This window comes from Natrix helvetica, assembly GCF_964273705.1.
Source record: "Natrix helvetica genome assembly, chromosome: 3".
Classification (NCBI taxonomy): domain Eukaryota; kingdom Metazoa; phylum Chordata; class Lepidosauria; order Squamata; family Natricidae; genus Natrix; species Natrix helvetica.
The window spans coordinates 153,992,773-154,018,778 of record NC_138549.1 but is presented as its reverse complement, the minus strand read 5'-3'; the positions used below and the strand labels follow the sequence as shown (position 1 = coordinate 154,018,778).

The following is a 26,006-nucleotide window of genomic DNA, read 5'->3' as shown; positions in this document are numbered from 1 at the left end:
GGGGCGGCGGGAGGGATCCTCTCCCCGCCTAGATTCTACGGCTAACCTTTGCCTTTTCTGTGTGGATTCCGCCCAGGCGCGCTTAAAGGAATCGAGCCGGTCGACGCCTTCCAGTCACCTGGACTGGCTGGAGGGGAAGGAAGCCGTGACTCCAAAGTAAGGCGTGTTTGCCAAGGGAGGCAGCGGCGAACTTTGTAAAGGATTTTTCTTTTGACTTGGGACCAGTGGTGAAATCTAATTTTTATTTTACTACCGGTTCTGTGGACGTGGCTTGGTGGGTCTTGTGACTGGGTGGGCGAGGCTCTGTAACGGGGGGATCAAAAGACAGAAACTCACTTTAACAATGTCCTACTGGACTGGGTTGGACTAGATGACCTCCAGGTCCTCTCCAGCCCTGGATTATCCTCTGAAGCTGTGTCTAGTGCCAGGTTTATAGTCCTTCCTTCCTTTTCTCTCTCCTTCCTTCCTTCCTTCCTTCCTTCCTTCCTTCCTTCCTTCCTTTCTTTCTTTCTTTCTTCCTTCCTTCCTTCCTTCCTTCCTTTCTTCTTCCTTTCTTCCTTCCTTTCTTTCTTTCTTCCTTCCTTCCCTCCTTTCCTCCTTTCTTTCTTTCCTCCTTTCTTCCCTCCTTTCTTCCCTCCCTTCTTTCTTCCCTCCCTTCTTTCTTCCTTCCTTCCTTCCTTCCTTCCTTCCTTCCTTCCTTCCTTTCTTTCTTTCTTTCTTTCTTTCTTTCTTTCTCGGACACTGCCGGGGGATCCACATTCTAGGGCTTTCCTCGTAATTCGGGAGGTTTGGCAGAGAAGCCAGCTCATGTAAAATGGCAAGCGCCCGGTTGCTGAACCCTGTGCTCAGTCATGAGGCTGATGAGTAAGTGCCCTCTTACAGTTTTCGTGCTGGAGAAGTGAAGGAATGCAACCCGAGTTTTTGCCAGGCTTTGTTTCCCTTCCAACTGGGAGAGGCTTCAACTGCTCTTCTGGGTGAGGGAAGAGCTGCCACGGGGGGGGGGGGGTGTCTGGGGGCAGGTGTGCTGAAGGATATATGGTGTGTGGGACTGTTTCCCTGTGGAGTGCTAACCTGTGTTTCACATTAGCCTGTAGGGGCACCTATGTGTGGGTGTGGGTGTGAAACAAGTAAAAAAAGTCTGATGATTGCCTGGTGAAAACTTTGACTCTTTTTTATGAGTGTCCATGCAAGGAAACAGGGGACGCGGTGGCTCAGTGGCTAAGACGCTGAGCTTGTCGATCAGAAAGGCCGGCGGTTCAAATCCCTAACCGAGTGAGCTCCCATTACTTGTCCCAGCTTCTGCCAACCTAGCAGTTCGAAAGCACATAAAAATGCAAGTAGAAAAATAGGAACCACCTTTGGTGGGAAGGTAACAGTGTTCCGTGTGACTTCGGCGTTTAGTAATGCCAGCCACATGACCACAGAGACAACTTTGGGCAGCGCTGACTCTTCGGCTTTGAAACAGAGATGAGCACCGCCCCCTAGAGTCGGGAATGATTAGCACATATGTGCAAGGGGAACCTTTACCTTTATGCAAGGGAAAAAAAGATGGTTTCTGAACCTTTGATTATGATTGTTAGCTTGACAATTTACACACACACACACACACTCACATGCCCTGCTAGCCTGATTGACTGGTTTACATGGTGAAGGAGGTGTTACGTGCACCACCCTAGGGTTATCCAGAACTGTCTGCATTGCTGCATATAAAGTGCACTGCAGTAATCCAAACAAGATGTGACCAGGGAACAAGTGATTGAGAGCTCATAAACCCATATGCAGAAGGAGCCTGCATAAGAGGTAACCAACATTTTGCATTGTGGGCAAGAACTCTGCTTTAATCCTGGTGCCCAACCTGAAATGCTCGCAGAGGGAAAGGACAGTCCTGCTGCAACCTAAAGTGATTAATAGCAACTGGGCAGATGCCATCTCCAGACGATACCACCAACCTCATCATTGACTAAGCCAGTAGATCTTAAAACCGTTTAACCCAATTATCCCTTTTTCCCCATTCTCAATGCACACACACAAATCCAGACTCTGTTGTTTTATGCGATTAGCTCAGCAGTGACAGTTCCCAACTGGTTCCTTGACTCACGAACGAGCAATGACTGTACAGATTGCTCCCTTACTCCAAAATATGCCCAAAAGTAGCTTCAGATTAACCTTTCAGGTGCCGGAGACCAAGAGGAAATTGTGGGGTTGAAATCCAAAGGATCTGGACGGCACCAGTTTAAGGAAGGCCACCATAAAAGATATGTGCACATTTGGAGGTCTGTTCATAGGATCTAAAAAGATAAATGTTGGAAGCAAAGCCAATGGGGAAGCCAGCGGGAAGGATTGCAAGTTGCTCCAGCAAGTCGCCCTTGCTGTTTCAAGCTCCCATATTCCATAGCAGCCCCCACCTGAACCCATTCCATAGTGCACACACCTACCCTCCATACCCTCCCATGGCTTCCATTGACCCACTCAACGCCCTCCCACCAACTCACTCCCTAGTGGCCGTCTGCAGCAGCCCCGCTCATAACATCCTCATATCCCCTGCACTCCTTACTTGGGACTCCTGCCTGTTCCCGTTGAAATACTTTGATGACGCTCATCAATGTAGTCACATTAGATTTTGCTTTACAGCCTCAGCTCTTAACAATAGTAATCCTGATCTCAATTGGCATCATAACTCATGGACTACCTATAAATGGCTAGGCTGCATTCTGTACTTAAGAGGGAACCTCACAGAATTCGCTGAAATCACTGCATCTCAAAACAGACACTGAAAATGAGAAAAAAAATTAGAATGGGACACTGTTCCACCGTTCACTTTTTCATTGCTTCAACAATATATATAGATAGATAGATGAGAGATAGATAGATAGATAGATAGATAGATAGATAGATAGATAGATAGATAGATAGATAGATAGTTGATAGATGATAGATAGATAGATAGATAGATAGATAGATGATAGATAGATAGATAGATAGATGATAGATAGATAGATAGATAGATAGATAGATAGATAGATAGATAGATGATAGATAGATAGATATATAGATGATAGATAGACAGACAGACAGATAAACCAAATACCACTCACTCATCACAGAGTCTCCAGCACCTACAAACCTGAAAGCCTACAAACTTGAAATTTTGCACGTATCAGATCATTAGTATTTCTTATACAATAATTTACACGCTCTGATGCTAAGGAGTTCTACTCCCCCTCCCTACCTGAAAAGAACTCTGTTCCAACTGCCAGTTGCCTCACATTCCATTACCTCAGTTCAAAGTGGCAGATGCTTCACTCAGGAGCGGTCTGGGGCTCCTTACAGTACTAAACGTCGGTACCTCACCAAAATGTCTACACCTTCCACCTATGGAACTGCTTCCGGACTCAAGGCGGCAGGAGCGATATTCTCTTATGTGTTTCAATCACTGACCACCACTGAGCCAACAAATTGAACTGGAGTGAACCAGATTTCTCCTGCATTGCCTGACCACATAGTTTCATCACAAAGCACAGGTATCCAGCTAGTAAATTCATAAAACTTGGGGGTGGGTTGGGGGAACCTGGCCCAGTGTTTAACTGCAGGTAGCCCTCAACTTAATTGCAATCAGAATTTCTGTTGCTAAGCAAGGCAGTTATGTGAATCACATCTGATTTTACGACCTTTTTGTCATACTTCTTAAGTGAATCACTGCAATTGTTAATTGAATCATGTGATTGTTAACTGGATCAATTGTTAACTGGATCACGTGATTGTTAAATCCAGCCTTCCCCATTGACTTTGTCTGTCAGAAGCCAACTGGGAAGTTTGCAAATGGTGAATCACATGACTCCAGGAAGCTACAGCCATCATACATACGTGCCAGTTATTAAGCGCCTTTTGATTAGGTGACCATGGAGATGCTACGACAGTCGGAATTGCAAGGATGGTCATAAATAACTTTTTTCAGGGCTGTTGTAATTCTGAAAGGTTGCTAAAATGTATGGTGGTAAATCGAGTGTATTTCATCAGCAAAGAACAGGAGCATTATTCCACAGTTTTCTGCACAATAGCCTAGTTTTTCACTGTACTGCAGTGAACATCTAAAAAAAATTGTGCCCGGAGATTGGCAAGTGATGAAGAGAAGGGCGGGCCCTTCCTGCCAGAGCAATGCAAGTCAGTTGAGTAGCATTGTTTGCCTACATTGAAATGAGGTACACAGGCAAACTAGAGAGCATTGTTTGATCTTACACAAGTCAAAAAGTCTATTCTCAGTGCTTAGCAAAAAAAAGAAGGGACTGGATGCCATCTTACAGTTAGTACCTACACTGGTATAAGCTGGTCATGGGGATCAGTCCTAATGAAGTTGAAATTAAACTTAATATTAGAGGAACTCAGGGTCATTTTATGAGCAAAGTGGATGATATTCCAAAATAATGTTGCTTCTGTAGGTGCCAACCTTCTGTTTTGATTGCATCCATTTTCACCTCGCTTTACCCATGCCATGCTCAGAGGACATATCACAAATCATCATGTGATCTTCAGGCCAAGGCAGGTTTATTCAGTCATGAACTAACTGGCAGGAAATTCACCATGTTAATGAAACGCTGCCCCAGGACATGTTCATCACGAAGATGTTTTTATAGAAATTGATAGAGAGATAAAGTCTTCTAGTCGTAACAACAACTTTTTCATTGACTTTCCAATGGTATCAAGTTGAGTCCTGAGGGAAGTTAAGAGAAGAAAGATACTTATCCATAAAGGTAAAGGTTCCTCTTGCACATATGTGCTAGTCATTCCTGACTCTAGAAATTGTTTTTTCCCACTGACCCGTACAAATCAAAACCTTTCTCTAAATTTTAATTTTAACCTTTTGTAGACCCTATGACAGTGCTCCAAAAGAATTTTAGTGCTCACTTAATTATTTTCTTATATACAAAGGCAGAGCTGTGCAGCTGTCATTTTATATCAATCATAAAGACTTTGGTTTAAGTTGATGAGTGAAGCAGCTGTCAGGATTCTCCATCCTGCCAATGTGAATATTTTGAACACATCTCATTCAGTGTTATTGGGCTTCCTAGAATTTTGAAAGTGTGCTTCAATTATTATGATTATTCATATCCACCATTTGACATAATCCATAATTTATTTTTTGGTAGTATTAATTGTGGGATGTTGTGATTATTCTCAGCAACTATTTTATGTTACTCATGTTTTTAATTATGGGTTCCGTTTTATTTCTTTTGAACTGATAGTCACCCAGAAACATGTATACGACATAAATGATTATATATGTGCATTACTCAGGTCAATAAATACAATTATTCAGTCTAAAAATTGTTTATTGTACTTTTTTTATTTTCTATTTTGTTTCAAAGCTTATAGGCTATCTGTAACTGAAACTTGTTGGATAACTCATGGTCCAAAACATGCTTGAGAATTCAAGAGAATCACCGTTCAAAACGATGTACCTTAACTAATACAACATACATATAGAGAGAGAAGGGAGGAAAGCAAAACAATTATTCAAGCGACTTCAATATTTAAACCTTTACAAAGAGGTGGGAATTTGGAAGCAAGAAATAAAAATGAATAACTTTCAGGGAGCCCCAAATCTTAGCAGCTAGAACACAATAATATTTCCTGTTGGGTAAGTTAGTGTGGTAAAGGAATTATCCATAGACCGTTTACAAACCCTTTTGCAAAAAAAAAAGTGAGATGAGATTTCTTAATTAAGTCCAGTTGAATAGCCTCCTTCCTGTAATTGTCCTGCTCAATCATATTAGTCTGAAGGTCATAGAGATATGTCATGGAAAATGAGTCTTACTTAGCTTAAAGAAAAATATTCATTAGAACATAAATGTTTGTGATTAGAGTGTTTTATAACTTACGTATGCAGAGGATTCCTCAATTTTCACATTTAATATACTTGTAGGTTACACATATTAAGTCAAACTAGTACATTTTTTTACGTAGGTATAAAAAGTATAACAGTTAAATGTCTATGGATATTCTCAACCATTCAGGTCATGGTTGTCCAAATGATGTTTCTTCCAAAAGGCAACTGGTTATTTTTTTTCTTTGAAAATGTTTCACTTTTCATCCAAGAAGCTTGAACTGAGGAAGTTTCTTGGATGAGAAGCGGAATGTTTTCAAAGGAAAAAAAACACACCAAGAAAGTCCAATTGCTTTTTGGAAAAAGCACCTTTGTAACAGTTGGAGTTAAACAGTAATGATTCCTTAACGGTGCAATTAACACGTAATGCAATTAACTCATTTAATGGAGGGGGGAACCAAATTTCCCACCTTTCAGGCCTAACCAGATGAAACTTCCTTTTTCTTAATCAGTTGCAAAAGAATTAGACACTGAAATTTTGCTACCTTCATGTCCTTATAACAAAACTGAGGCAGCCGTATGTCTATGGCAGTGATGGCGAATCTTTTCAGCACCAAGTGCCCAAATCAGAACGTGCGCGCATGTGCGCCAGCCAGCTGGTCTTCAGAGGCGCTGGAGCGCCAGAAAACAGGCTGAAAAATGCCCCCAAAACAGGCCGGTTTTGGGGCCGTTTTCAGGCCATTTTTCGGTGCTCTGGCACCTGCAAAGACCAGCTGGCCAGCGTGCGCCGGAAACCAGAAGAGTAGCTGTGACAGCGCGCGTGTCCGCAGAGAAAGCTCTGTGTGCCACCTCTGCCATGCGTGCCATAGGTTTGCCATCATGGGTCTATAGAGATTCTCAGTCATCCAGGTCATGGCTGTCCCAAAGGCGCTTTTTCAAGAGGCAACTAGACTTTCTAGCAGCGATGATTTAATTTGATGATATCTCCCAGTTTTTGTCCAATAATACATTAGAGATCTTATTTTGTTACAGGAAAGGAGATCAGCCCAGTTTACCAAGAGAGGTACAAACAAGCTTCAATAGTGGCATTAACTTAAAAACAAAATAAAAGACACCACCAAGCACATTATCTGATCATCTGGCATGGGAAAGTTTAGTGCCAGTCCCTGCTGAGAAGTCTTTTTCTGTCTTAATTAAGAATGCTGCATGGTGGTGGAATTGCTTTTGACCCAGTTCCCAATAGTTCTCACTCCAGTGTCTTTTGTTAAATGATTTGGCCGGAAGCTCCTGGCAGCTGGGCATTGATAGAAAGGAACAATTATTCTCACTTTCATTGCTGCTGGAATTTGCGGTTGTTAATTGTTCTTTGCTGGCTGCACCAGCAGAATTGTTGGGGTGCTCCAGGCCAGATGTTCACCCAATATCCTGAATTCACGTCAGCAGGAGCAGGAGACTCCTACCCGGAAGCACACCTTGAGCATTATGCTTGAATATATGCAGATGTTTGAGCTTGTCCAAAAGGCATTAGGTTATACAAATAAGGAACAGTTGCCACAGCATATGGATTTTTAATTCTCGTTTGTTTGTTTCAAATTACTGCAACTTCACACTGAAGATCTGGAATGTAGAATGCCTGTGGTTTCACAGTATGAGGGAGTTTATGGTCTGGTGCGGAAGGAAGATGAAAATGGAAATACAATATTTCATAAGCCCAGTGCCCTCCAGAGGGCCTACCATTTCTGCCAGTCTCATTCACTGGAACTTCAGCTTCTTCTAAAACCAAAACAACTCAAACCCTTTGGCTTTGTTTTCTAGGGATGTGAAGGAGAGCATCCAACATGCTCATTGAGCGAGGCCAAATTGAATGCCCTTTACATGGCTTGAAGACAGTAGGGTCCTTTTTGTATGTCATCCAGCAAGGCTGAGAATAAAAAGGAGGAAGGGGCCAATGCATACTGAGGGAAGGGCAGCCATCTCTTTTTGTTCTTCAGTTGCTAAGTCATGTCCGACTCTTCGCAACCCCATGGACTATAACATAGCATGCCAGCCCCTCCCCCTGCAATTTCCTCAGGTAAGCCACCTAACAACACCCGAACAAATCTGCTGACATTTCTTGCTGTCCACACTGAGGTCTCCAACATGGTTCCCAGCAGGTTCACAGAGACCTTCCTTGGCATCTACAGGACTTTTCCATGTTATATAAAAGCCTAATTCTTTTATTTATAATATTTAATACAAGGAAATGGAGAGGAGGGGTGGGGATCCATTGTGCCGCTTCAAGACAGTGGAGATCAAACTTACAAGTTTGTCTTCTGGGCAGTCATTTGGGGAATAACCTTCTCTCTTCTCTTCATCATCAAGTCTATTTGTGCATGGCCTGGGTGGAATTGGAGGGAGGGCTTGTGATCCATTTTAAGCATACTTGTGGATCCTAGATCTTCATGCTACCTGCAGGCCTGGATCAGAGGTGGATTCCTACTGGTTCGGACCGGTTCAGTCGAATAGGTAGTAACTCAGCCTGCCATGCCCCCAAACTGGTTCTCTTGACGGCACATGCACAGAATCATTTTTTTAGTATTGCACATGCACGCATAGCGCGCATCAAGCGCACATGCAGCGCGTCCCTGGGCGAACCAGGAGTAGCAGCAGCCGGAACCCACCCCTTTTCCATATGGAACCACAAGAAATGTCACTATTTTTAAATCAGGCTTTGCCAAGGGCCCCAATAGGGGCCTTCTACATTGTGGGTGGCTGATTGGCTAGAGAAGATCCCACCTCCAGGCAACCCATCATCTTAGTACAGGGGTGTCCAAACTTGGGAACTTTAAGACTTGTGGACTTCAACTCCCAGAATTCCCCAGCCAGCCATGCTGGCTGGGGAATTCTGAGAGTTGAAGTCCACAAGTCTTAAAGTTCCCAAGTTTGGACACCCCTGTCTTAGTATCTTGCTTTTCTGTTTGATTCTTTTAATTTTAATGGTTCTATACTCCTTTTTTTTTTTTTACTTTTTATCATATTGTAAGCCGCCAAGAGTCAGCATTATCAGTGAGATGAGTAACTTAAGAAATGTAATAAATAGATAAATGGTCAAAGGATATTTCGGCTTTCATCTTTCTGAAAGAGTTTTTCTGTATTTCCCCTTCGGGAAACTTTTTCATTGTGGATATACAGCTTTTAAATGCAGATTCAATAGAATCCCATTTTTTTTTCAAAATGGTTTGCAATAGAAAGCGGCAGGTAGTGCAAGCATTAAATCACACACATAAACAGAATTATACTTCTTTGACATTAGCTGGAAAGAAGCCTAAATATATGGAGAGGGTATAATAAATAAACACTCATTCTGACCATGGAACAACTTAGCTCCAGAGCATTTCTCCTTCCCTGGCATTTTAACAACTTCCCTTGTCATAGCGCTTCAACCATGGCATAAATATTCCTTTGCTCCCAAGATCCTTTCATGCTGCCCTTGAGGCCTATTACTTTAAAAGTCTCGGGATATAATCTTTGGTTATAGCATGGTGAAAATTCTAATCATTAGTAGGACAAGGAACACCTACGCTCAGGCAATGTTATCTGAGCACAAAAATTTGGTTTCATATTCTGTGCAATTATATTGCCCTTTTATTAGATGCATGCTGGTAGGGGACACGGTGACAAAAGAAGACAAAATGGCTCGGCCTAGTTCGCCATTAAACATCTCTTTCATTCTGCTAATTAGATGTTCACTTCACCAACCCAGCAGAAAAGCAAATGATTGAAGGAGCTGCTGCTATCAAACTGCCATCCGACTATTGCTCTTTGCCTCTTGCTTTTCTTTTCAGTCTCTTTTCTTGGAAAATAAAATCCCCTTGAAATGCAAATTTAAAACCCAAGCTGTTTGTGCTTGCCTTTAAGCCAGGGGTGTCCAAACTTGGGAACTTTAAGACTTGTGGACTTCAACTCCCAGAATTCCCCAGCCAGCATGGCTGGGGAATTCTGGGAGTTGAAGTCCACAAGTCTTAAAGTTCCCAAGTTTGGACACCCCTGCTTTAAGCAATCTGGTATATAATGTTGGGGAATGTTTACAGTACATGCCCCCAATCCAAAGAGCTTGGTGAAGATTATTCTTCCTTTATTGCTCCTCACAAATTTATCAGCTCCTGCGCCTTCCCTCCCCTCCATCATATTTATAACTGCATACGTACATGCCCATTAAAACAGGCATTTTAACCCACATAAAAACGTGCATCATAATTTAAAAAAAAACAATCGTACTAATTTAAAGAAACTGAAATGGGGCAAAATACTTCAAAGGTGGCAGAGATATTTTGTCAAACAGAATCTGGAAACATTGATATCTTGTTTTATTATTTAAAAATATGTTGTCCACAGACTAATTAATTTAATTTATTTTATTTATTAAATTTCTAGACAGCCCCCTCTCCCCGGAGGGACTCGGGGCGGTGTACAGGAATAAATGTAAAAAACATACAAACAATCATATACATAGCTAAAAATCAAATTAAACAACCCCTGTACGAATTTATAAAAATTAAAAACATTAAAAACAGACCCTAAAACCAATCCTCAAAATTTAGAAATAAAACTGAGGTGGGAAGATGGAATTAGGCCAAGCCGGCTAGCTGGAATAGGTGGGTTTTAAGTTTCTGACGGAAGGAGCAGAGATCCGTAGTCACTCTAATGTCGGGGGGAAGGTCATTCCAGAGGGTCGGGCCCATCACAGAGAAGGCCCTTCCCCTAGGCGTCGCCCGCTGGCACAGCCTAGTGGACGGCACCCGGAGGAGTCCCTCTCTGTGTGAGCGAATCGGCCGAAGGGATGTATGGGGCAGGATATAAAACCAAATAGTTTTATATCCTCATGCTATAGACAGATAGTCCTCGACTTACAACTGTTCAAAGTTACCACAGCACTGAAAAAAAGTAATTCATGATCAGCCCTCAAGTCTTAAAGTTGCCAAGTTTGAGGACCTCTGATCGATATGAAGATCAAGATCAGATTGACTTTTGGAGAATGCCTTGTTCCACGGGAGCTTATTGCTAATGAGAATTTCTTGGAAGCCACCATCCTTTGCACGGCTTCTCAGAAACAAAGAAACAATATAAGAGTTGTGATTAACACCACCTCTGTCTGCTACCGGTATTACAGCAGAGATGAATGGAATAGATTCCAGCCATGTAGAACTCAAGGGAAATGTTAACTTATCCGCTCAAAGCAATAACGTGGAAAACAGAGGGGTAATGGAATTGTAACACAGTAGGAAATAGTCTATCAGGCCATTATCTGAAAGTGGGTATTATGAGCCTCCGTGGTCCTCTTTTGACATACTGTGAAGACAATGGATCTAAATACTGGTAGAAATTGTATTCACATTCTTACTTTTTTATACTATGCATGTTTTCTGGATAGAAAATAGCCATTAAAAATGAAGGTGCACTAAGACTTGAGAATGCAGAATAAAATAGATGCCCTTGAGATTTCGAAAATACCGATAAACTGTAATTTTTAACTTGCTATTGTTGTTGAATGATAATACTCAGCATTCCTCATCAGCAACCATTGGTAACAAAAGATTATTAGAAATTTTAGATCAGCCAGATTCAGAAGCAGAACCATCCAGAATCACGTAACTCAAAGAATAATGGAAATAGCAAGGTTTCAAAAATGCATCTCTCTGTTTTATTGATTATATCAAGTTATCTGACTATGTAGACTGCAGCAAATTCTGTATAGCCCCTTAAAAACATGGTGCTCCAGAGTCCAGGTCACCTCCTCTGCCTTATGATGATCAGGAAAATAACACAATGTAATATAGGGCAACTATGGAGAGATTATGGAGAGAACTATGGGCTATGGTTTTCCCAGTTGCAATGTATGGCTGTGAAAGTTGGACCATAAGGGGCTGAGCGCCAAAGAATTGAGGCCTTTGAACTATGGTGCTGGAGAAGACTCCTGCGAGTCCCTTGGATTGGAAGGCGATCAAACAGGTTAGTCCTAGTGGAGATCAACCCTAACTGCTCTTTAGAAGGCTGATCCTGAAGATGAAACTCTAATACTTTGGCCACCTAATGAGAAGGAAGGACTTTCTGGAGAAGAGCCTAATGCTGGGAAAGATTGAGGGCAAAAGAAGGGAACGACAGAGAATGAGGTGGCTGGATGGAGTCACCAAAGCCATCGGCGTGAACTTAAATGGGCTCCAGGGCATGGTAGAGGACAGGAAGGCCTGAAGGAACATTGTCCATGGGGTTGCAATGGGTTAGATACGACTTCACAACTAACAAGATGATGATGGAGAAATTGTTTGATATTGTTGTTAAGGGATCAGGTACGAAATCAGGAATTCCAATTCCACCTGAAGCAAAAGCCAGCTGGATGACCTTGGGCCAGTCACTTTCTCTCAGCCATAGGAAGGAGGCAAGGGAAAACCTCTCCGGAAATCTTGCTAAGAAAACTGCAGGGAGTTATCCAGGAAGTCACCAGCGATCAATATTGACTTCAAAGGTGATTACATATACATATATATACACAGACCTGTGTGCGTGTATCTTTGTGTGCATATAAATTAATGATACTATACAACTTTAGCAAACTTATTTAATTTGATCACCACCACCCTTTGTAGGAAAGGTGCACTAAGGAGAGGTTCAGAAAAATAGCAACAAGAACGGAAATGGGCAGGACATTTTAAAAAATGCTAACAAATGCAGGAAATCTCGCACAATTAAAAACACTTGAGAAATGTGCTTTTTGTCACATACTCAGAAATCCTACCCCCCCCCCCCACCCTTTATTTAGCTCTTTATAAATGTTCTACTGCCAAGAAATTTGAATGGCTTAGTTATTTTAACTATGGTGAGCATAGCAAAGAAATTCACCCAGGGGAAATCTGTTCACTTTAGATTTCAGTAATAACAATTTATAAGATGACATAAAAATTACTATGGAATGAGGGAGGAGGCTACAATTTGCTAAATGACCTGACTCCCTAGAATAGAAATGGGGAACTAAGCCCACTAATGATTTGTGGACTTCAACTCCCAGAATCCCTGTGCCGGCAGAACTTTCATGTGTGTTCTCATGACTTTTCTAATTCCATTTTCCACCTAAAAGGCATTAAAAGCATAAAAGTGGACTTTGGAGAGATGATGAGGAGACCCAAGGAAAACAAAATTATACTATAATGGGAAGAGTTATTCCTGAAGTTGGATAGATGTTTGGTGGGTTCAAAGATTGCCACTATCTCAGCCCAAGTTTCCTATATCATCATGTCATTTACTGAATGCTGTGGTCATTAAGTGAACCCATGTGTTCATGTGGATGTCAATAGAGAAAACCAGCAAAAAACAGCATTTTTGGTGGCTTTCTAAACCAGGCATATTTTGGAAAAAGGGACAATTTACAGATCCAGACTCCACCATTCTTGTCAAAAATGTCACAACACATAAAACACCTGCATCATGTCACTGCAAGTCAAGTTTGTCAGTGGCTTTGCTCTTCCTTAAGAATGCTGTTCACTGATTGTGTAAAGAAAAATTTTCCAGAGATGGAATAGCTTTGAATTATCCATTGGAACCTAAAATAGCTTTCACTCTGCAATTTAAAGGACTTGCAGTAAATGGGTGTCCCTTCCCATTAATAGAAAGTAAAAAGATAAAAATGTTATTGATAAACCAATTATGTCTCCCGTTCAAATGAAAAGCAAAATGCATGTGAAATAGTGAACTGTGTTTGATGTAAATACTCTTTGCATCTGAGCAAAAAGTGGGCAAACAGCACCCTCTGAAGTCTTAACACAAAATGCAAAGCCAAAACAAAAATCTAAAAACCAGGGTTAGTCTTTGAGATTTGTCTTAATTGCATATTTGACATTGGAGCAGTATCAAGCGAAGATGCAAATCTGCTTTTGAATTCAGTTTTTTTTTAAGCTGAAGCCACAGAAAAGCAACTCCACTGAACTTTGTCTGAGGTACATACTTATGTAACTAAATCTATTTAAATAGATCCTGGTGAATGTAGTTGTTTAAAAATGTTCCCTGCAAAGTAACTGCATGCATGAATCATTTACTTTGTACCCACATCTAAACAAACAGCAACATCACATGCCCCAAGTACACACGTAAGAGTAGAGGTGCGTTTATAGGTAGTCAAGAATTTCTGTTGCTAAGCAAGGCAGTGAGTCACACCCAATTTTACTTTTTTGTTGTTGCCATGGCTGTTATGTGAATCACACAGTAATTAAGCAAATTTGGCGAAAGGCAGGCTCAAAAAATTTTCAGGTATTTTCAAAGTCATAAATTATCTCTAAATCCTGCCTTTTCTAAGGAAAAATGACTTTTTTAACTTCAAATCCCAGCCAGTGTGCTGGAATTCTGAGACCTGGAAGTATACACATTTTAAAAATTGCTGAGAAGTATAATCTTAGGTGAGCTTTAACCACTTATGTAGATGTCAAATTAATCTTGACCTATCTTAAGAGGAGGGGTGAAATCTTATGGAGAGCTAAATTTTCTAGAATACATTTAAATAACACCTACTTATAAGAAAGATGATAATTTTGAAAGCAATAAAGTTAACTGTGAACATCAGCATCAGACAGAGAAGGAAGCACTTCAGCTGTCTAACCTGGTATCAAAACTTTTCCAAAGGTATATGAAGTGGGATGGAAATGTGCAGTAAAAGAAATTTTCTGGGCCAGAAGTCTAATTCTTCTGAACTCCAGAAAGCCCGCTTGAAGAAATAAAAACCCACCAGAAATGGTAACAGTATTTTCTTTTGAAAAGGATCCCTGGATTTGCAAAGCATAAGGGAGCCAATAGCCAAGAGACAGAAGACAACTGGGTATTTATGACCTGTATCCTAGGAAGACCAAAAAATTGATGTCTCTGTAGTAATTGAAAATTAAAAATTGTGTTGTTACACAGTAGGTTTTTGTATACTGTACAAAATTATTAAACCACTTTTAAGTCCTCCCCAAGGAGACACAGTGGCTAAGAAGCTGACCTTGTCGATCAGAAAGGTCGGCAGTTCGAATCCCTAGCGCTGCATAATGGAGTGAGCTGTGTTACTTGTCCTAGCTTGACAACCTAGCAGTTCGAAACATGTAAAAATGCAAGTAGAAAAAATAGGAACCACCTTTGGTGGGAAGGTAACAGCGTTCCGTGCGACTTTGGCGTTTAGTCATGCCGGCCACATGACCACAGCGCTGGCTCTTCAGCTTTGAAACGGAGATGAGCACTGCCCCCTATGACTAGCACATATGTGCGAGGGCAATCTTCCCATCAAAAGGCAGGGTATAAAATTTAAACTGTATAAAGGGAAAGCTAATAATACTGTTAACCATCATTATACAGCTGTTTTAGAATTGTAGAAAGTTTGCTGCTTTGCTAAGCATGTATTTAACTGCATTCACTAAAGCTACCACACTAAGAATGCATTTAACACTCAATACAATGCCTGGCTCATCTTGTAATCCAGGAGTCCCCAACACCCAGTCCATGGACAAACACCAGGGCACACAAACAAGTGAAGCCCCATCCGCAGGATGCAGACAGCACATGGAACTATGTCTCCTCCAGTCTGTGGAAAAAACTCTCCACAGAACCAGCCCGATACCCAAGAGGTTCAGAGCTGCTATTATCCACTGATTGCATTAGCTGCAAATATGTAAAAACATACCAGATCTTATTTTGTCAGCTTCTTTGTGAACGTAAATGGCAATTAAGCTCCAATCATCCTCATACCCGGAGGGCTGGTTACGACATCTACTCTCAGCAAAAGTGCACCGTGGGGTAAAATGTGAGAAAGCACTATGTATGGTGTCTTGAGAAATGAAAAAGATAATCTAACAAATTTAAGAAATGTGGGACTATAGCTTAAATATCAACCTAAAGGTAAAGGTTCCTCTCAGTCGTTCGGTGCTCATGTTTCAAAGCCGAAGAGCCAGCGTTGTCCGAAGTCTCTGTGGTCATGTTGCCGGCATGACTAAATGCCAAATGTGCATTGAACGCTGTTACCTTGCCACCAAAGGTGGTCCCTATTTTTCTACTTGCATTTTTACATGTTTTCGAACTTCTGCCAGGTTGGCAGAAGTTGGGACAAGTAACAGGAGCTCACTCCATTACACGGTGCTAGTGAGTCAAACCACCGAACTTTCTGATTGACAAGCTCAGCGTCTTAGCCACTGAGTCACCCCAATATCAACCTACTTTTACTCAATTGTTCCACAGTTCGGCTACTTGATGTCCTACCATAGGCATACTACAGTACAAACTGTCCTACCAAGATACACCCTTTGTTAACTATCCCAACAAACAACCTCAGCCCTTGCTCATATGGGGCCAGTATGAATCAAGAGCCTTCCTCAGCTGAAAAAGAAACACTTTTGAGTTTGTTCTCCATTGAAGACTTAACAGTTTAATGTTGCTATAGTGCAAATGATGTATTTATTGAGCATCAAATTAATTTCCAATCAACAGCTCTTGTTAACATCACATGTCAGTCGAGAATCTGTTAAAAAAAAGGGAAAAATGTTCAGAATGAGTTTAAGGTAGCAGAAATGAATACAAACACTTTCCACCAACAACTTAAGTCAGTTCCCATATGCATGGCTTGTTCTACTGGTTTATTCACAGATCAAGATAAACAAAGGATAGTACAAGATGGTTTAGCAAAATATGTCAACCTAGGTTATGTGCAGCGCTAGTTGATTTATTATGGACCAGTAAGAAAAAAAGCACCATTATTTGTATCAAATGAGATATGGCAGCCCATCATACATACATACTTTGAAGATATAATATATATTGTTCCAACGTAATTCTATAAAAGTATGAATGCACACATTTGTATGCTAAGTAAAACAAACCTTTCTGGACCAGCAATTCCAGAAAAACGTGATGCAGCTTCTTTCACCACCAGTGCTTCAGGCCAACCGCTGCTCGCCTGAAAAATAAGACACATGAATTAAGATTTGCTTCTCGCTTTACATATAAAAAGTGCAACATTAAGACTTAGACATCAGTGGAATCAGGCTATTTGGCTAGAACACATGCTTGATCAGCATCATCGATATGATGGGGAAAAAAGATATAGTCATCATGTACCACTGAGCAACATGCTTTGCAGTCCCTTAAGAGTAAAGACTTTCAAGCACGCTTGATAGGAGACAATCGCACAGAATAGCTATTATCTTTTGATTCTTTCAATTACAGTCTGACTAAGTTCTGTGGCAGTAAAAACTATACAAATCTGGCAGTGGAGTCAAGCTCTTAGTCAAAGTAGCACAATTCATTTTATAATTGAGGATAATTTACATGCTACACTGCACCAAGTTTAGCACAATATGAGCCCCAGGCTCATTCTTGCTCTTTTTCTTATGAGTAAATGAAAACTTTATTTTCAAGACTGCCCAATGGTTCCTCTACCAGATGCAAGGTTACACAAATTCTAAGCAGCTTAAATCAGGAGTGGAAAATTTCCCAAATACTGCCCATACTGACTGGAGTTAATGAGTAAAAGCCCAAGCATCTGGAATACATGATATTGCCAAAACCATGGGCAGTTCAAACAAGCCACAACCAAAACTATGGCTTGTATCCTTCTCCATTCACTGACACAGTTCTCAGCAGAGAGAACTAAAGAAATAATAATTTCCTAGGAACTGCCTTTTCAGTCAATTTGCAACCAATGTATGCACCTGAGCCAGCTTCATGAACAGATTTCATCAATCTCAACTAGAATTTCCAAGTTCTTTCCACCCACATTTTCTCAAAGGGCATTGATCCATTTGAGTGTTTTTAAGAATTTGACTTCAGTTTGAGGCTTTTAATACCTCCCATTCTTTAACTGCAAAAAAGTCATGTAGCCTTCCCAAAATCATTAAAACAAGGTTGACCAGACAATTCATATACTGCTACTTCTTCATTTTACAGTCTTTATCTGTAAAGTTGCGTACTCCCGTGAGGTCTTGGGAGAGGCAGAATTTGCTCCAGGATATTCTTTGGCACAGTCTCCAATGAAGTCATTATATAGGGAGATGCAAAGCATTTGATTCCAAAGAACTCCAAAATGCTATTTCCTCTAGGACCAGCTCAACACAACCATTCTGGTTTGAAAGTTGTTCTAGAACTAAATTGTCTTGAAAACCACCGGTCAGAACAGCATTGCCCAGGAGAGAAATAAAACATTTCAGAGTCTTTCTAAATGTTCTATTTAGGGAACAGGATACTGAGATTACTTTTAATAAGTAAATGTAATAACTTAACATAAAAACATTTTTACCTCTACATTTACTGGATGTGCTTGGAACAACCAGCTCAATTTGTCTTAGATGTACATGACTCCTCTTTTTCATCGATCTGGTGCAAGAATTCTGCTATTTCTTCATTGATTCATTGGAATCCTAAAATGACACAGAAGACCCATCAGTTACATTATAGGCTGGTCTGTCTGGAGAATAAGCAGGAACCCCAGCTGATGTATCAGACAAAGACTGGCTAATACAGTAAGATCAACAGTATCGATCTGATGGGGAAAAAAGCTTTAGTCATCATACACATCAGCTCTAAAGGTACATTAGAGAAGGGAGAATTCCCAGGGTATTTGTGACCATAACTGTAATTTCCTCATTTCAAAGTTTCCCCCCTATTTGCTAATCTAGACTTCACAAAGAAATTATTCACCAAAGCACCAGGGGGCAGGACAAGAAACAATGGTTGAAAACTAATTAGAGAAGCAACCTGGCATAATTCAACTGTCCCTCCTGGCAAGTGTATTATATCTGGTTATTTTAGGGGCTTTTTAATTTACTGTATTTGTTTTTAGGGGTTTGAATTTATTTTATATCTGCTTTGTACAGTTCTTTTAACTACATTTTAACCTCCTCCATGTCAATTGTCAACTGTACATATTTAATTTAATTTTATTGTATCCTGTTATATTTTGTATGAACTGTACACCGCCCCGAGTCCCTTGCGGGAGAGGGGGCGGTCTAGAAGCATTAAATATTATTATTATTATTATTATTATTATTATTATTATTATTATTATTATTATTATTACCTGGAATTAAGGAGAAAATTCCTAACGGTAAGGACCATTAACCAGTGGAATAGCTTGCCTTCAGAAATCATGGGCACACCATCATTGGATGTTTCAAAGAGTCTAGTCACTTATTTGAAATGATATAGGTCCGGGATGGCAAACCTATGGCATGCGTGCCACAAGTGGCACGTGGAACCATTTGTCAGGGCACGCGAGGCGCTGCCCTGTCAGCTGGCCAGCACGCATGCATGCGCTGGCCAGCTGAGTTCACCTTTTTAAAAGCCATTTTTCGCCCTCCCCAGGGTCCAGAGGCTTTATAGGAGCCTGGGGAGGGCGAAAAGAGCCTCCTCCGCCCCCCCCCCCGGAGGCTTCAGGGACCGTCCGGAGGCTTCCCTGACGCCTTCGGAGCGCTTAAAACGACCCTCCGAGCAAACCGGAAGTCACAAAACGGAAGTGACTTCCGGTTTGCTCGGAGGGTCGTTTTAAGCGCTCCGAAGGCGTCAGGGAAGGCGGGGGAGGCTCTTTTCGCCCTCCCCAGGCTCCTATAAAGCCTCTGGACCCTGGGGAGGGCGAAAAAAGCATGTAAAAATGGGGTGGGGGGGTGTCGCACATTGCATTATGGGTGCGGCACGCCCGCACACGACCCCCTTGCGCTCCCCCCACTTGTGGCATGCGAGCCAAAAAAGGTTCGCCATCGCTGATATAGGTTCTCCTGCTTGAGCAGGGGGGGTGGACTAGAAGACCTCCAAGGTCCCCTTCCAGCTCATTCTAGTCTAAAAAAATGACAGGCGAGGAACAATTTACAGATAGCTTAAATTTTTTAATTAAAATGGTTATCCACCAATGCATTGTATTTTCCAGACAGCTTTTGAAAAGAATTCCTTAGAAATTTCCGCAACCCAAAATGTAAAAATTAACAAATGTTATAAAGTACTTTTGAAAAACTGCTTACAAGAATAAGCTTTTAACGAACATGCAACGTAATCCAACTTTAATTGGTTAACATCGGGATTTACAAAAGGAGATAATAAAAGCAGGGACAGCTTTCTGCGTCAATAGAAAATGTATACAATCTTTGCTTTGTGGTGCTGCTTAAAAGCATACCTATAAGCTTGGCAGAGCAGGCCTCCGTGCCATCCACCCACTGAATGAACATTTAAAGCCACTCCTTCACATCAGTGTTTCACAATCTTGGAAACGTCTAAGATGCGTGGACTTCAATTCCCCAAAATCCCTCAGACAGCTTTACCAACAGAACTGCAGGGACTAGTACAGGCAGTGGCTGGGAGCTAAGAACTCCTATGCGGATCATTCAACCTTCAGTTATAAGGTGGTAACATGTTTCTTCACCCAATTAAAAATAATAGGCACCAGAAACTCACATTTTAACTTTCAAACAAATGTACGCCACACAACTTCAGGTGACTGCACAGCTTTCAACTTGGAGAGTTTTGCAAGAGCTTCCGCCATACATTCTTCCATTGAATTCTTCTCTTGCCTGAAACACAAAAAGATCCCAAGATAGAAAAATATTATTCCACATCCTAACAAAAGCAAAGTGTTGTCATTCCCAGCCAGCCCCCTTCTTACTCCCCTCACGGTACAATTGGTGCAATCAGACAAATTCTGGCTAACAGCAAAATTCAACACTTCCGCTCTGATGGGGAAAAAAGTCTTAAGTCATCATGAGCACCAAATTGAACCTTCAAGCGCTTAAGATCGCATCCTGGGAAGAAGAGTGCCGTGAAAGAAGGAGCTAGGGGGAAGACTCCTAAATACATTCTGCATCATCTTAAAGGAAAGCAAGCCGGGAAAATTTAGGGAGAAAAAAAAGAAAAGGAGAGATGCCAAATCGGCGAGACAAGCGAAAATTCCCGCGAACAACGAAGAACGTGGCAGATGGCGGTGGATTGCCCAGTTTCCATCGTCCACAAGTAACCCGTCTCCTTACCTTTGAGGAAGACTCCCAAAAGAACGCGTGCGTCTGCGTCGCGTCCTTATATATACGCTAGAGCAGTTTGGTGCGCATGTCTGTCCAAGGCATTTTGGGAAATGTGGTTTTTCAAAGCCCCTGCTGTATGTTGATACTTCTGCTCTTTTCTTTGAGAGGTAGCTGGCAGGTGGTGGTGTGGGCGGGGACAAATCACACTTGAGGATTTACATTTTAGAGCAGCGCTTTAGCTTTGCCACTTTGGTTTGTAGGCGCTGAAGTTACGCAATACTACGCGGTTTAATCATGCACTGGTGGGAATCGTTAGAATGGCAACGGGCGATTATCCTTTATTCCGAAGGCAAACGCGCAAACACCTTTAGATAAAACGGGGCAAATACGTGAGGATTTGTTCTGCATAAAACGAGTAGAAAGCTCAATCGCGTTCGCTTATTCAAGAATATTTATCGAAGTTCAATATAAACATACCTTTAGTGAGGAACACAGACTTTATGGGTTACCGTATCCTTTATTGGGAGGGTTATCCTATTGTTTTTGCACAGGGCAATAAGTTTAATGCGCTGTGAGACCAGTGTAAATCTTGTTTACTTGTCAGAGCAATCACAATCCTGCTACTGCATACCAAAGTATTTATAAAAAAGTAAAATTTTATAATACTTACAATAATACTATTATAATATATTAATATATTACATATAGATAATGTGTATATGTGTGTGTATGTATATATATGTGTGTGTATGTGTGTGTGTCTATATACACACACACAAATATATATACATACATATATACATCATATACAACATATATACATACATACATATTCGTAGATTTTCCCTGGTGTAGGTATGCTGGTCTTGTTGTATTTGGGTCTTTTCCCGTGTAAGATTGAGATTGTCTTTGCAACGTTTCGGCGAGGTCCCACTCGCCATCTTCAGGCTGGTGTTATTGGCTTCGTGCTTGTGCGAGTAAAGTATGGTCGGAGCTGCCGTATCTCTATAAATCTTGGTGGGGGTGTGTGGAGAGCTTGCTTTGTCTGTAAGTGGGTTGATTGGCTGTGTAGTTGCATCCTGATTGGTAGATGATGTTTGTAGATTGGTCGGCTGTTTTGTATCATGCTGAGGTGCTGGCTGTGTGTTCGTTGTTTTTTTTTTGTGTTGTAACGACCTGGATGGTGGGTGGGACTCGTTTGTTGACTAGGGCTGGTTTCCAGATGTCTGGTAGGCAGGAGGTATCGTCACATTTATTCATGTTGTGGGGTGTTTTTCTATTTCTATGGCTTCCATAATTATTCTCTTGTTGAAGTGTTCAGTTTTGGAGATTAATTTGGTTACTTCAAAATCAATTTCATGTCCTGTTGCTTTAAGGTGCTAGAAAAGGGAGGAAGTTTTTTCTTTTTTTCTGACTGCGTTCTTGCGTTCTGCGATGCGTGCATGAATTCTCCTATTAGTTTGTCCAATGTATGTGGCAGGGCAGATTTTGCATGGTATTTCGTAGACCCCCTTGGTTTTCTAGCTGGATCTGTCTTTGGGGTTTCTTAAGATGTTGGCTATTTTTTGGTCAGTGCTGAAGGCTGTCTTGATATTGTGCTTGTGAAGAATTTTGCTGATTTTATCCGTGGTGCTTTTGATGTAAGGGAGGAGCGCGATGCCATTGCCTGTTCTGTGTCTCGGTTCTTGGGGGGTATCTCCTTTTGGATTAGGTTGGTAATTGTTTTTCTTTGGAATCCGTTGGAGTCACTTTTGTGAGAGTGTGTAATTCAGTTTTCAGGTGGTCTTTGTCGGCTAGGCGTTTGGTTCTGGAGATGAGGGTCTTGGCTACAGAGTTGATCTGTGCAGGGTGGTGATGGGATTGTGCATTTAAGTAGCAGTTGGTGTGTGTTTTTTTCCGGTAGATGGTGTGTCCTAGGGAACCATTGGGTTTTTTGTAGAGTAGAACATCCAGAGAGGGAAGTTGGTTGTTTGCTTCTATTTCCATAGTGAATTGTCGAAATAAAAAAACACCTCCACAACATGAATAAATGTGACGATACCTCCTGCCTACCAGACATCTGGAAACCAGCCCTAGTCAACAAACGAGCCCCACCCACCACCCAGGTCGTTACAACACAAAAGAACAACGGACACAGAGCCAGCACCTCAGACACACAGGATGATATGAAACAGCCGACCAATCTACAAACATCAACTCAATCTATCAATCAGGATGCAACTACACAGCCAATCAACCCACTTACAGCAACAAAGCCAGCACTCCACATACCCCCACCAAGATTTATAGAGACGGCAGCTCCAACCACGCTTTACTCGCACAGGCATGAAGCCGAAAACACCAGCCTGAAGATAGCGAGTGGGACCTCGCCGAAACGTTGCCATAATACGTAAGGGACGTGGTGGCTCAGTGGATAAGATGCGTAAAAATGCAAGTAGAAAAATAGGAACCACCTTTGATGGGAAAGTAACAGCATTCCGTGCGCCTTCGGCATTTAGTCATACTGGCCACATGACCACAGCGCTTCGTACAGTTCTGGCTCTTCGGCATTGAAACAGATGAGCACTGCCCCCTAGAGTCGGGAACAACTGTGTGAGGGGAACCTTTACCTTTAATGTGTAAGCATTTTTCTTTTTTAAAAACCCAAACACTGCTGTGTGAAGTTCTCTAGTCTGTTCTACATTTTAAGAAAGGTAATGAAAATGGGCACTTCCTTAAGTTCCCAGAAAAAGTTAAATGGGAAGCACTCAAAGGAACAGGGTAGGAAGCAGCATGCTTCGAAATGAATGATTAAGGCAGCATGTTTCTGAATTCTGTTGTTGGCTGGGGAATTATGGGAATTGGAGTTTGTACATGTTAAAGTTACTGAGATTTGAGAAATACTGGGTTAAAGTATTGGACCAGGATGGGAGACCCAGGTTCTAGTCCACCTTAAGCAACAGATCTTTGCTCAGAAGATCCTGCAAGGAATTGTATGAGAAGGTGTTTAACAATCAAAACATGGCTCTCTGTGCCTTAGGGTTATTGTGCTAGCAAATCTGTGATTGAATTTCATGAAGCCCTTAACCCATGAACTGAAAGCCAGAAGAATCACTGATGCTGGGACTCTCATATTATGTCTTTATTAAATGCAGAATGGTTATGGAAACAGGTAATAACTCTACCTTTTCATGTTCTGAGATCCCAACTAACATAGATTGTACAGTGGGACCTCGGGTGCCGACCATAATCTGTTCCAGGACTTTGATTGGCACCTGATTTTGTCGTGACCAGAAGCAAAGACAAACTGTGCATGAGTGCACACACAAAAAATGGTGTGGAAGGGGAAATGGCTGCAGCAGGGAAAATCACCTCGGCTGTATTTATTCTGCACCTGAGGATGTGTTTATGATGTGAGTGAAGCATTTAGCAGATTTTTCAATTGGCACCCGAATCGTTCAGCGTCTGAGCCGTTCAGGACCCGAGGTCCCACTGTACCGTCCTCCCAATAGGGCATGGGTGTCAAATTCAACACATCACGTTGCTGCTATGACGTTTCACTTTTTTTTCCTTCAGAGTTGGGGTGGGTGTGGCCTGTGTGTGATGCATCTGGCCTGCGGGCCGCCAGTTTAACACCCCTGCAATAGGGGCATCTTCCAGACATGTTGGATTACAGTGTATTTTACTTAACTACATGGAAGTGCAGCTGAAGATCTCATCTGTAGCAAAGAACCAAAGCATTAATCCAATATCCAGCGTAGTAGTGGATAAACTGAGACACTAAAAGGAGACCCAAATTCAAGTCTTCCCTCATGAATGGAGGTACTGGATGACTTTTGAGCCTTTATCAGCCCATTCTTTTCACAGGATTATTTTTGTGAATAGATGTTTGGAACATGGACAACTATGGATGGGAAGGAAGGAAGGAAAACTGGAAGTCTTAGCATGGATTCAGATCACCTAATTATAGTATAGCCTTTATTGTCATTGTACATCATGTATACAACGAAATCACTGGTGCAATCCATGACAAAAAATACAAATAACATAAATAGTATAAAGAATAATCCCTATGCAAGTAATTAGGAAAAATAAAAAATAAAAAAAGACTAGTCATACGTTTCCATGTGTGCGTGGAGTGATTGTGGTTGCGTTTAAGAGTCTGACAGCCCAAGGATAGAAACTATTTTTAAACCTAATTCAGGGGTTCCCAACCTTTTCTCTAACCCTACAATGCTTCTGATATATTCTTGCACCCCTTACAAAAGTAAATAATTATATACATAAAATCATGTATGCATACTATAATTTTGAAACATCTAAACCCAAGTTTTCACACCCCCTGGTTGGGAACCCCTAACCTCATTCAACCATTGCATCCATTTTGCTTGGAAAGGGTTTGAGAAAAGCAAAGTAATTGCGAATGTGGTATCTAGTCTTTCAACTATCTCTGTGAATAAAAGGATGGCACTGAACAAGGATACACCAACTTATCGTACTTAATTTGGATTGCTCCCACTGATCTCTATATGAACTATTTAATACTCCAAGGGGAATGTGCTGTTGTTAGTATGGTTTATGGTAGGGCTTCTCTTACTTTACTGTAACTCTATTTAGGTGCAACAGATTACATGGTTATTGCAGTTAGTCAGTTTCCAGCTAGGCCAGTTGTTGCAAAATTTTAACCTAAAATTTGATTGAAGACAAGGGACTTCATTTGGAAGGGGCAAGTGGTCTGAACAGGAAGGACTTGTCTAGATAAAGGCCTAAAGGGTTGTTGTTTTCTTCAGGGAATATTGCACAATTCCAGTTTCAGTGGGCAGAATGAAGTCACCTTATTAATTATATTTAATTTTAACAAAACATGTAACTTAGTTTTTGTCCTGGCTTTAGCCACTGTTTGGCATACTGCTTCTTGCCCATCCCCAAAGTTGTGTACCCCTAGCCTAAGATGACCCCAAGGAAGCAACAATCTCTGGGTTTCCACTCGGCTCATATTTTAGAAGGAGATTGCTGTTTACCTCTTTAAGAGTTAGAATTTATTTTTATGAAAGTATGTGTGTAGTGTGTGTGTGTATAAGCCATGCTGAGCATTTACAAAGATATATATAATTTTGAGTAAATTGTTTAATTACTTCACAACCAGTTATGAATGTATTAGTCTTAAATTTTCACTCATTATATTACATCATTCAAAACCTGCTGCAGTTAAAAAAGAAAGT

At 41.2% G+C, this 26,006-nt stretch overlaps 1 long non-coding RNA gene across 1 annotated transcript; it reads right to left on the bottom strand.

Annotated features, from left to right (window-relative positions):
• Positions 1–16,245: 16,245 nt before the first annotated feature.
• On the bottom strand, positions 16,246–20,758 carry LOC309388677. Its single transcript, XR_014174827.1, has 4 exons — positions 20,246–20,758; positions 18,102–18,222; positions 16,687–16,763; positions 16,246–16,328 (listed from the first exon to the last, which is right to left on the bottom strand). It is a non-coding gene; the product is annotated as an uncharacterized lncRNA (long non-coding RNA).
• Positions 20,759–26,006: the final 5,248 nt, after the last annotated feature.